Source organism: Urocitellus parryii, chromosome 4 (genome assembly GCF_045843805.1).
Source record: "Urocitellus parryii isolate mUroPar1 chromosome 4, mUroPar1.hap1, whole genome shotgun sequence".
NCBI lineage: Eukaryota > Metazoa > Chordata > Mammalia > Rodentia > Sciuridae > Urocitellus > Urocitellus parryii.
The window spans coordinates 54,472,659-54,484,908 of record NC_135534.1 but is presented as its reverse complement, the minus strand read 5'-3'; positions in this window follow the sequence as shown (position 1 = coordinate 54,484,908).

Below are 12,250 nucleotides of genomic sequence, written 5' to 3'. Positions count from 1 at the left end.
TGCTGCTATGAGCATGGGTATACAAATATCTCTTCAAGTTCCTATTCTAAATCCTTTTGGTTATATAACCAGAAGTAGAATTGCTGGATCATACCGTAATTCTATTTTTAATTTTCTGAGGAACTACCATATTATTTTTCACAGTAGCTGTACTAATTTCTATTCCAACAGTACAGGATTCCAATTTCTCTGTATCTTTGCCAAAACTTGGTATTATTTAGGTCTTTTTTGGTTTGTTTGTTTAATAGACATCCTAATGAGCATGTGGTGGTACCTTACTGAGTTTTTTATTTGGATTTCCCTAATGGTTTTTTTAGGTGTTGATGAACCTTTATTTTATTCATTTATTTATATGCAGTGCTGAGAATCAAACCTAGTGCCTCACAAATGCTAGACAAGTGCTCTACCACTGAGCCACAACCCCAGGCCAGATTTTCCTAATGATTAGTGATATTGAACATTTTTTTTCATTTACTTATTGGCCATTTAAATATCTTCTTTGAAAAAGTATCTATTTAAGGTCTTTGCCTATTTTTTAATAAGATTTTTTTATTGTAAAGCTTTAGGAGTTCTTTATATATATGCTGGATATTCACCCAACAGTGTAAGCACTGCTAAAGCATATTTAAGATTCACTATATTTATAAATTTACTGTATTTCCAAGAGTTAAGTAAGTAGGAATGCCTGTTTTCCAGATAATTGAAGTACTTAAAAAGAAAGAAAACACATTTAATTTACAAAGTAAATATAACAAAGTTTATAAATAAGCTTAAATATTAATTATAGTTCCTTTAAAAGTAATTGTTAAAATTTATTCCACTTTTAAGTAGAATATGGTTTGTAACTTAAAATTAAAAACTTGACAAAGAATGAAGTTTAAATTATGTTTAAAAATCATATATTAGGGGCTGGGGTTGTGGCTCAGTGGTAGAGCGCTTGCCTAACATGCCTGAGGCACTGGGTTTGATCCTCAGCACCACATCAAATAAATAAAATAAAGGTCCATCAACAACTAAAAAATATTTTTTAAAAAATCATATATTAATTTACTTTTGTTTTTTGGTATTGGGAATTGAACCTAGGGGCACTTTACAACTGAGCTACACCCATAGCCCTTTTTTCAATTTTTTCTTTGAGACAGGTCTTGCTAAATTGCTGAGACTGGCCTCAAACTTGCAATCCTCCCACCTCAGCCTCTTGAGTTTCTGGGATTATAGGCATGCTATATGTTAAATTTAAAAATCAAAATAGACCACATATTTTCTGTGTTCCAAACTTTCAGCAGGCTCAGAGAGGTTAGGTTGCTTGCCCACAGGTTCAGAGGGCTCAAGATTCAGCTTTAAAGCTCACTGTCAATAGCAATGCCTCAAAGAAAGCTAGATTTGTGCTACAAATCACTTTGGAAATACTGCAGAGAATTAAACAAATGGAGACCATCAAATATGATGTTTCTAAATGTTTCCATTTATTTGACTTTCTCACTGTACAATTTCATTCAACAGACACTGCCCTGTGCTAAAATACTAAAATGAAAGAACCTGCTTCCAGTCTCCAAGGACTTCAGAGTTCTCAATTCAGATTGTTTCCTAGGAAACCACACATGCAGGAGTAAGACACAGGCTTCACCAGGCTGGGCAGCAACTTAAATATTGAATGGTTCACTAGTCAGTGTGATTCTGTTCAAAATCTGTTCCTGACTAACACTAGACGTCCAGCTGTTCTTCTTCTATGGTGGCAGTTTAGTGAGCCAGGATACATCCTCTCCATCTAGGGAGTCAGTCAAACCTTGGCTATCTATGGGAAGTAACTGCTCCTGGGTTAAAAGCTTCACAAGCTTCTTAGCCTACCACCAATTTAAGGAAATCCCAAAGATGAAAAGTTCCCAGTTTACAAAACAGATATATTAGGCATCAGAGGATTTGCTTTGTCTCAAAGATTCCCCAAAGAGTTGCTTTCAGCAGTGAGTGTCCCTTGGGGCATTTAAATTCTGATTTTGTATATGCTTGAAACTCAGTTCCTAAGAAACAAGAAGAAACCTGTTCTCTAGAAGGAAGTGAACTTGTGGTGCTTTTGTACTTACCATCTGGGACAGTCCCATAAGCCCTGGCAATATGCCCTAACTCCTGCATCAAGCCCTGGAAGCAGTCCTTACAGAACAAATGTTGGCATGGTAGAAACCAAGAGCCCTCATCTTGCAGGTCCTGTCGGCACAATGAGCACATCTGTGCTACAGCTTCCATGTGTCCATCCCTAGAGCAGAGTTTCTGGTCAGCTAGCGGCTGCCTCTTGAAGTTCATGAACATGTCCATGCCCTTTCTGGTGCTTCTGCCTGGGACTGAGGCTTTTCCATTGACATCCTCAGGTGTGAAGCAGCGTGTACAACGAGCAAGCTCCACTCCCTGTAAGTAAAGCAAAAAGCAGACTGATTTACCACATTTGGGAAGGAGATGTTCCTCAACAGGTCAGAAAAGCCTCAGACCTCAGAAGTCCAGGTCATGCACCTTCCCAGAGATGAAGGCTTGTGCCTCAGCCTCAATTGTACTTGGGTTTAGAGAATACATCATCTTTGCCATGGGGGGAAAAAAAGCCTAGAGGTGTTTACAAGAATAGATCTTTCTGACAAGGTATGTTTGCCTTCACGTGTCCCAGATCTATTTCTTATTGGTGGACAAGTTTGATCCAATTTTTAACTTTAGAAAAGGGTATGAGATTTATTAAGTGCCAAGTTTACACTAGGTGCTTTCTACACTATTTCAATCCTCACAACTACCTTTGGAAATAGGGATTATTATTTTTCACAAATTAAATAATACCATTAGGTAAAGGTTGAGGAAACTGGGGCCCAGAGAGGTGAGGTAATACACAGAGACAAATTTCAAATCCAGTCTGATTCCAAATGTCACACTGTGACCTACTGAAATATTCTCAAGCTGAGATCCACATAGCAGTTCATCAGTGCTCTCCAACAACTTTTTTAAATTAGATAATAGAGCTTTTTTAAAGTGTAAACATTCTGGATCATCTACGTATCCACCATGATACGATTTTAAGAGCAGTATTGAGTTTATGATCTAGTTCACACTAGGCAATATTGATGATGAGAAAAGAAAGAGGCATGCAATATGCCAATGAAGTCTAAACGACATCATCACACACAATGATGAATGTTGTACAGTGTTTGGAATAGAGAAAGTGGGGGAAATTAAGCCATCATTGTAATATATGTTTGCTGAACTTATCCACAACAGTAAGTGCCACATTTAAGTTGTAGTGGATTGTAGTGGCAATTTTAGCAAAATATCATCTGTATATGAAATTAATAGTTAATTTGATTGCTTTGGTTTTTAAATTTTTAGTAACTATAAATTGTATTTGGTATTATAATTGCATAAGAACTGAAACCAAAAGGAAGTGTGTCTACTTTTACATTTGTATTTACTTAAGACACAAAACATAACCACTTAATTCAATCTGGTATTCTGTAATTATGCAAGTTAAAAAAAAATTTTATTTCAGCCCAAAGTTTTTGGGAACAAAACCCATTAAAGAGGAAAGGTGCTGGGACTGTGAGGGGCCAGGATGTCTGGAGTCAGAAAAATGCTACTACATAAAGTAATAGATTATCACCTACAATTCCTTCTGAGGCTCCAAGAATAGTTATTTTCCATAGAGCCACAGAAACAGCCCCAGTAGAAGTAAGGGTGGTCTTTACTAGGAGGTTTAAGCATGGCTAAAGTTTATTTCATTAGAGCATTGGTTCTCAAATTTTTGGTCTTGGAACCCCTCTTACAGTTTTTAATTACTAAAGACCTCAAAGAGATTTTGTTTATGTGGGTTATATCTATTTCTGTTTACCACATCAGAAATTAAAACTGAGAAATTTGTAAGATATTAATTCATTTGAAACAATTAATCTGGGCTGGGAGTATAGCTCATAATCAGCATGTATGTACAAGGCCCTGGGTTCAATCCCCACCATCAAAAGAAAAATTAAGAGTAAATTAGTTACTTTTATAAGTAAATAAGTAAAACTTTTAACAATATCCAGGTGCAATGGCACATGCCTATAATTCTAGTGACTGGGGAGGCTGACACAAGAAGATCACAAATTCAAAGTCAGTCTCAGTAACTTAACCAATACCCAGTCTCAGAACAGAACAATAAAAATGGTTGGGGATGTAGCTCAGTGGTAGAGTACCTCTGGGTTCAATCCCCAGTACTCCCAACCCACCAAAAAATTAATAAAAAATCTTTAAAAATTTAATGAATAACATACTTTTTAGGAAAAATAACTATTTCTTTTTTTTTTTTCTTTTGTGGTGCTGGGGATTGAATCAAGGGCCTTTTGCATGCAAGGTAAGCACTCTACCAACTGAGTTATATCTCCAGTCCTATTTCTTAAAATAAATTTAATGAGAAGAGTGACATTGTTTTTTTCATTTTTGCAAAACTTTTAAAGTCTGATGTAATACAAGACAGCTGAAATCCTATATGGATTGCTTTTACAATCTGTTATACATTGTTTTGTTTACAGAACAGGAAGAAAACCCAGTCTTACACAGAAAACATTTAGAAAAATGTATAGAAGTATTTTAATAGTCTTTTCAGATATTTTTTTATATTCTTTGGTACTACACAAAAAATTAGCAAGTAATAGTTTCTTACATATTAATTATAACATGGAAGCTGAAACTACCTCAGTGAACTTTACTTACTGTTAAATTAAAATTCACTGAACTATCTTATACTTTTACCCAAGCATAATTTTATATCTTATACTGCTCTTTTATCCAAGCATAATTTTATAACATCAAGAAGTGGTCCCTTAGAAAAATTGTTTCACTAATATTCTAAATACTAACACATTTTTTAACACAATAGCAAAAAAAATCACATTCTTTAATATCACTTCTGTTTTTTATCACTTCTAATTTCATTGGAAAATTCTTTCAGAATTAATGAGTCAAGCTCATAGAGGCAGCTAAGACTTACCAGTATTCTAATTTTTGTTGGAAGCTTAAATTTTATCATTGTCAAAATAAACTGTTTATTTTTGAAAAAATATCTGCCAAATTCCCAAGCCTGAATAACCACAGTTTGTTAGTTGTTCTTTCATGTAAAATTTCAGTTCCATGGTTGAGGAGGGGGAAGTTAGTTTAGTAAAAGTACAATACAAGTCAAAGCAAAAGTACAGTACTTTGAGATATAGCAGAACTACTTTTTTCATACTTTTAATTTCTTCAAATAGAATATTTAAAAAACATTTAATCAAGAATTGAGATTTAATAAAATTTTTACTTCTACATCATGGACATTCTTGAGTTAAACTAGTTTATTTATTTTTTTTTTTATTTTTAAGTGTTGGTGTTTCAAACTCCCAGGTCCCAGTGATTCTCTTGAAGAGTTGGTTCTATACGTACATGCCACCACACTTAGCTTAAACTAGCTTTTCTTCTTTTTTTTTCTTCTTAACTGCAAATGCCTAGTGAAGAATACACAGATTGGGCTGGGGATGTAGCTCAAGCAGTAGCGCGCTCGCCTGGCATGCGTGCAGCCTGGGTTCGATCCTCAGTGCCACATACAAACAAAGATGTTGTGTCCGCCGAAAACTAAAAAACTAAATAAATATTAAAAAATCTCTCTCTCTCTCTCTCTCTCTCTCTCTCTCTCTCTCTCTCTCTCCCTCCCTCCCTCCCTCCCTTTAAAAAAAAAAAAGAATACACAGATAAAATGACTTATACCAGTTTAATGCCCAAAGCACCAGAAGTTTTTTACATCATTGCTTTGGCACCATCAATGCAATATTAACTTAGTGGAAAGATCAAAAACATCTTATTATGAAAAAATTTTGACCTCAGGGACCCCCTCAGGTTCTATAGACCACATTTTGAGAACTGCTGCATTAGATCTCACATGATAATCCTGGGTATTCACAAAAGTGGCATGGCTTTCCACCATCAGTGAGCACTATATGGGGTAAGAATATAAAGAAAAAGGGATTTCATTTTTGTTTTAGAATAGCAATTGAAGTAACTCTATGAGGGTAAAGAATTAAAGGCACATCCAAGACATGAGTCTCTGATCTGAGGACAAAGGGAGAGGTCAAATAATCCCTTTCTCACCTATACCCTTTTTCTGGCTGCTTTTTACCATAACTTAGCTCTTTTTCCCTATCATGGGCAAGTGGATGGGATATAGTTTGGAAGACTATACTTAAGACCAGGGAGCAACTCAAATGCCCACAGGAGCCAGGCAATCTATTTGAGTGAAGTCCCCACCTAAAAAAAAATTGGGTCCTGTATTGCCAAATCTTTGTTTTTCAAAATACCAAAAATCTAAATTTTTATTTGAATTTTAAAATTTTGGCAACTGTGTTTGTCAGGTTTTCATCACTATATCAAATACCTAAGATAACCAACTTATAAAGAGAAAAGGTTTATTTTGGCTCACAGTTTTAAAGATTCCAGTTCATGATCAGATAGACCCACTGGTTTTAGGTCAGTGGTAGGGGTGGTGCCAGATGGCACTGGTGGAGAACAAGCTTACCTTGTGGCCAAGGAGAGAAAGAGAAAGAGGAAGAAGAAGAGAAGAGGGGATTAGAGTCTCACAATCCCCTCCAAAGGCACACCCACAAAGGCCCAAAGACCTCCCAGGAGGCCCCACATCTTAAAGGCTCTAACCCCTCCTAATAGTACCGTGATGGGAAAAGCCAATACCACATTAATCTTTGTAGGATCATTTAAGATCCAAACTATAGCATCAACTAACTAAATTTTAAAACATACCATAAGTCAAACAACATATACCAGCAGCATCCACCTTATAACCTCTGCTTTAAGTCATGGAGTAACCTGGACTAAATGAAACATCAACTGCTAGTATGGAAAGAATGGAATCCTTAGTATGGAACTGATAGAATGGAAGGAATGGGTTCTGTTTCTTCCATGGGGTAATATTAACATCTGGATATGAGGAAAGGGAAATATCTACTGAATTTCTTTAACTATGAATGACGGAACAAATCATCCCACATCACATTGCAGGTAAGAATTTCAAAGAATATTTGCTTGGGTGGTACAGAACAAATTATCTTCAAAATTTAGTATTAATTTTAGGGAGAAAATGTGAAGGAGAAATACTAGGTAATGAAAGAGCATCCACTCTTTGCTAGACTGTGTTGTACATGAGACACTATTTGTTTGCTTGTTTACTGTTTTTTTAGACACAGTCCTAGGGTCCTAACCCTAGAGTGGGACTTTGTCTTTCTTGTTCATCATTATATTTGCCCCCTATTGTCTGGCACCTATGCTAGAATGTAAGACACACTCAATAAACATGTGTAAAATGAATGAGTGAAGGACTCATTATTTTTTTCATTGTTAAGACAAAAAAACTGGGCTGGGGCTGTGGCTCAGTGGTAGAGCACTTGCCTAGCATGTGTGAGGCACTGGGTTCGATTCTCAGCACTGCATATAAATAAATGAATAAAATAAAGGTTCATCAGCATCTAAAAAAATGTTTTAAAAAGACAAGAAAACTGAGATTCAAGGAGACTATGCAAGTTTGTTCAATATAATTAAAAAATAGAATTAGGAAATGAACACAAACTTGTTTGTTCTTTCCACTTATTTAATCCCCAGAAATTAAATTAACTATTTAAGCTAGTCTTTTTTGTACTATTGAATAAACTGCTCTCAAAGATCATAGAATTTCTTTCTTCATGTTTTGATATCACAAGTTTAAAGGCAAGGTTTTCCATCCCAGCTTCCAACAAAGCTTTTAGGAAAATAATTGTCATCTAGTACAATGAGTTAAAAAAAAATCTATCCACCACAAGAAATACTATTAGAAACCCTTAAGCACCAAATTAGATTATTTTTACTTTGTGCTGAAGAAAACTTCACCTGTGATCTTATGAATTTCACCCTAAATGCCATACATGAGAAACTACTGAAAAAAAAGCAAATAAAAGTTCCTAAGCCTAGAAAGGTTGAAATGGGATTGGTAACTGTACAATACTACTGGAACATAAACTGATACAATCCATTTGGACAAAAATAGCAACATAAAATGAACAATAAAAAAGGTCCATACCCTATAATCCAGCAATCTCACTCCTGGGAATTTATTCTAGAGAAGTTATTTGACATAAAAAACTATATATACACAAGTGTTCATTGCATCCTTGTCTCTAACAGCAAAGAATACAACAAGAACAAAAAAATGGAAACAAGAAAATGACTTTGTAAATTACAGTATATGCTGAAGGTAAATTACTATTCAGCTGTAAAAAAATAATTCTGAAGAATGGGTAGTATTACAGAAAAATATTATGGAATTAAATGAAAAGCAGAATACAAAAGGATTAATACACATGACCATCATCTTTGCAGATCGCTATGTCTCCATGTAAGCAAGAGCTGAAAGGTGATATTCAGAAATGAAAACAGCATTGTGCAATGGTTATGATTTGAAGTATTTATACTATGATTTCTTTTTTCAGGAAAATTTTTAATGTTGTACTGTTTTTTCTATTACATATATATTTTTAAATTCTTTCTGAAATAAATTTAGAATTTTGAGTTTTTCTCTAATTCTGACTTAGAAAATAATAGAAAGTCTGGCTTTCCCCATCTTGAATTAATAGTACTCTACTTTAAAAAAGAAAACAACATAAGAACATAAATGTTCAAGTCTAAAGATGGAGATCAAGAAGATGGGTGGGGCTGGAAGCATCCAAGCTATTGTTGCAGTCTGAAGGACTGATGATGAAATCAGGAACCCTGAGAAAAAGAAAAGGGAGAAGGATCATCAGGCCCTCCTTAGGATGTAATGTGTTCCCAAGGTCACTTAAGAGAGTTCAGAGATAGAAAAAGGTCAGCACCACAGTTACCTGCCTTACCAGGCTACAGCCTGGCATCATTTCTCTTCCACTCATTTCACAGGTATTTTCTGAGGCCCTGACTTGCTGAGGGAGCTCAAATACCTGATATGTCACAAGGCCATGCTCTCCTTCAGAGAAGATGTCACAGAAGATACCTCTCAGGGCTCATGTCCAAGGTCATGTCTCATGTGTCTGGTAAAGAGGATGGGTCATCTAATGCCTAATATCCCAGCTGCTATTCACTTTTGCAGCTATACAACTGAACTTTGTTCTCTCAGAGCTATCAGACTTAGGGAAACTGACCCATACTGAACAAAACACCATATGAGCCATGTTTTAAGTCACACTGTTCAGCCAGGTGGCTTATAGAACAGGATGTAGCTCTTCTATAGCCAAGGAACTTGGCAAACTACTTAGAAACAGTGTCCTAGCATCCAGAACCCTACCTCTACCCTTTGCACAGTCTTGATCCTTGCTCTAGGCCCCACTTATAATATACCTGAAGGTTAATTTCCATTCCCACTGTTCTGCCCAGCTTACCTTCATTGACAGATCATCTTCTCAAAGGTAGTTTCTGGGTAGCTCAATTCATATCCTTGAATACTTATAGGCCAGTTTCCATGTCAAATAGAAGATGATCTCCTTTTAGATCTTACCCTCCTACTCCCAAGACTCCTCTTTCTGCTGGTCACAGGCAGTATATGATTAAGTTTGAAGGAGTGATGAATACCATAATGCTGTGAGGTCAGAGAGGGAGTGGTCATTGAGGTAAAAACAGACCCAGGCTCTGTATCTTACCAGCTGTATACTCTCCAGCAAGTATCTCAGTTCTGTGCATTTTTTTCATGCATAAAATGAGGCTGGTAGAGCTGAATTCTCAGCCAGATGCATTTGTGAACTGCAAGGTGCTTTGAAAATGTTGGGTCTATTATTGTGGACTAGAGTGGGGAAGAAGTAGAATGTAGGATGGCCCTTAAAGATTGAGGAAGATTCAGGCTATGCAGTCAGGAAGAGAAAGGACATCCCAGGCATGAGTAAAGGCAAAATGGAGACAGAAGTAAAGTATGCCTGCAATAGAAAGCTTGTTGAGGTGAGAATCAGAGGTAAGGTTGGAAAGGTAGGTAGGCTGTATTCTATTGCTATTAGGGAATCACTGAAATTTTTGATCATATAAAAGAATGACAGTTATGTTTTGGGAGTACTAAGCTGATAGAAGATGTGAAGGATAGAGTTTGGCTGAGGGATAGAATGCAGGTAATGTGATCACAGAGTGGTTTGAAGACTCCAAATAAGAAGATGAGGAGCTGGGCTGGGGTTGTGGCTCAGCAATAAAGCACTTGCCTACCATGTGGGAGGCACTGGGTTCGATCCTCAGCACCACATAAAAATAAATAAAATAAAGGTATTTATTGTAGTTGGATGGTATTGTGTCCAACTACAATTAAAAAATAAAAAAGAAGGATGAGGAGCTGAATGAAGACAGTGACTCTAGGGCTGAAGGAGGAAGTACATTTGAGAGATATAGAATTAAAAGGATGGTAATAGTGTATAAGAGCAAATAAGGGCTTGGGAACAATTTTTCAGGCCTGATCTCAATGGACAATGATGTCTCTCACCAAGATAAAGAAATAAAGAAGCAGAGGTGGGCTTGTGGCTCAGCAGTAGAGTGCTCACCTAGCACTTGCGAAGTGCTGGGTTCGATCCTCAGCAATGGAATATTATTCAACAATAAAAGAGAATAAAATTATGGCATTTGCAGGTAAATGGGTGGAGTTAGAGAAGATAATGCTAAGTGAAGTTAGCCAATCCCAAAAAAACAAATGCCAAATGTTTTCTTTGCTATAAGGAGGGTGATTCATAGTAGGATAGGGAGGGGGAGCATGGGAGAAATAGATGAACTCTAGATAGGGCAGAGGGATTGGAGGGGAAGGGAGGAGGCATGGGATTATTAATGATGGTGGAATGTGATGATTATTATTATTCAAAGTACAGGTATGAAGATACAAATTGGTGTGAATGTACTATGTATACAACCAGAGATATGAAAAATTGTGCTGTATATGTGTAATAAGAATTGTAGGGCTGGGGATGTGGCTCAAGCAGTAGTGCGCTGGCCTGGCATGCGCTGGGTGCTGGGTTCGATCCTCAGCACCATATACAAATAAAATAATAATGTTGTGTCCACCGAAAACTAAAAAATAATAATAAAAAAGAATGTAATGTATCCCACTATCATATATAAATAAAAAAATTTAAACCACATAAAAATAAATAAAATGAAGGCATTGTGTCTAACTACAACTAAAAAAATATTAAAGAAAGAAAGAAAGAAGCACTAGTGAGCAAGGAAGAGTGAGTTCCTTGGATATGTTTATCTGTAGAATCCAAGGGATGCTAACCAGTAATTAAGTGAATGTATGGGTGTAGAGCACAGCAACAGAAATGTGAATTGAAGTCACATGAGGTGACCAAGTACTGTGAAAAGGTAAGTTGGAAAAGGACAGAAGGCTGAGGAATCTCGGCATTTAAATGGTGGACAATTAAACTCAGCATGGTGGTGCATCATGCCTGTAACACCAGTGATTCAGGAAGCTGAGGCAGAAGCATTGCAAATTTGAAGCTACCTCAGCAATTTACCAAGGCCCTAAGCAACTTAGTGTAACCCTGTTTCAAAAAAAGAAAAAAAGAAAAAGAGGGTCTGGAGTTGTAGGTCAGTGGTAGAGCGCTTGACCAGCACTGTGTGAGGCGCTGGGTTCGATCCTCAGCACTACATAAAAAAATAAACGAAGGTTAAATAAAATAAATATATATATATATTTTTTTATATATATATTTAATAATTATATAAGAGCTATGTACTAAATTGTGTGGCAGTACACGTGAGCAGCTTTGATAACTGGTAGAAGTTTCACAAAGGAAATGCTTGCATAGGATGCAGGTTGAACGGGGGTTATCTAATTCAGAAGAGGAAGGAGTCGGGGGCATCCCAACCAGGTTCCAGAAAAAATTCACATGTGGCGTTTAGAAAAAGCATTTACAATGTCTGGATCCCCAAAGCATAGTGGTTGTTTAAACTTGAGGTGACTTCGGTGACGACAGCAGAAGGGCAAAGTAAGTGGGGCAAGCGGCCACTCAGAAGGATGGCCGGCAAGTCCCTGAGGCGGTGGAGGCTCTGCAGAAGCAACTCCCAAGAGCTGCGAACAGGTGAGCACACTGAAGGCTAGACGGCGCCTCGGGCTCCACACTGCGGCCGAGGAAGCCACCAACCACCAGGTCTGAGCAGAACGTTAAGAGCCGGGGAGGGGCTCAAGGCTGGGGCTTTTGGCCAGGCACCGAGAGATAAAGAGGTCCTCCCTGTCAGCCTA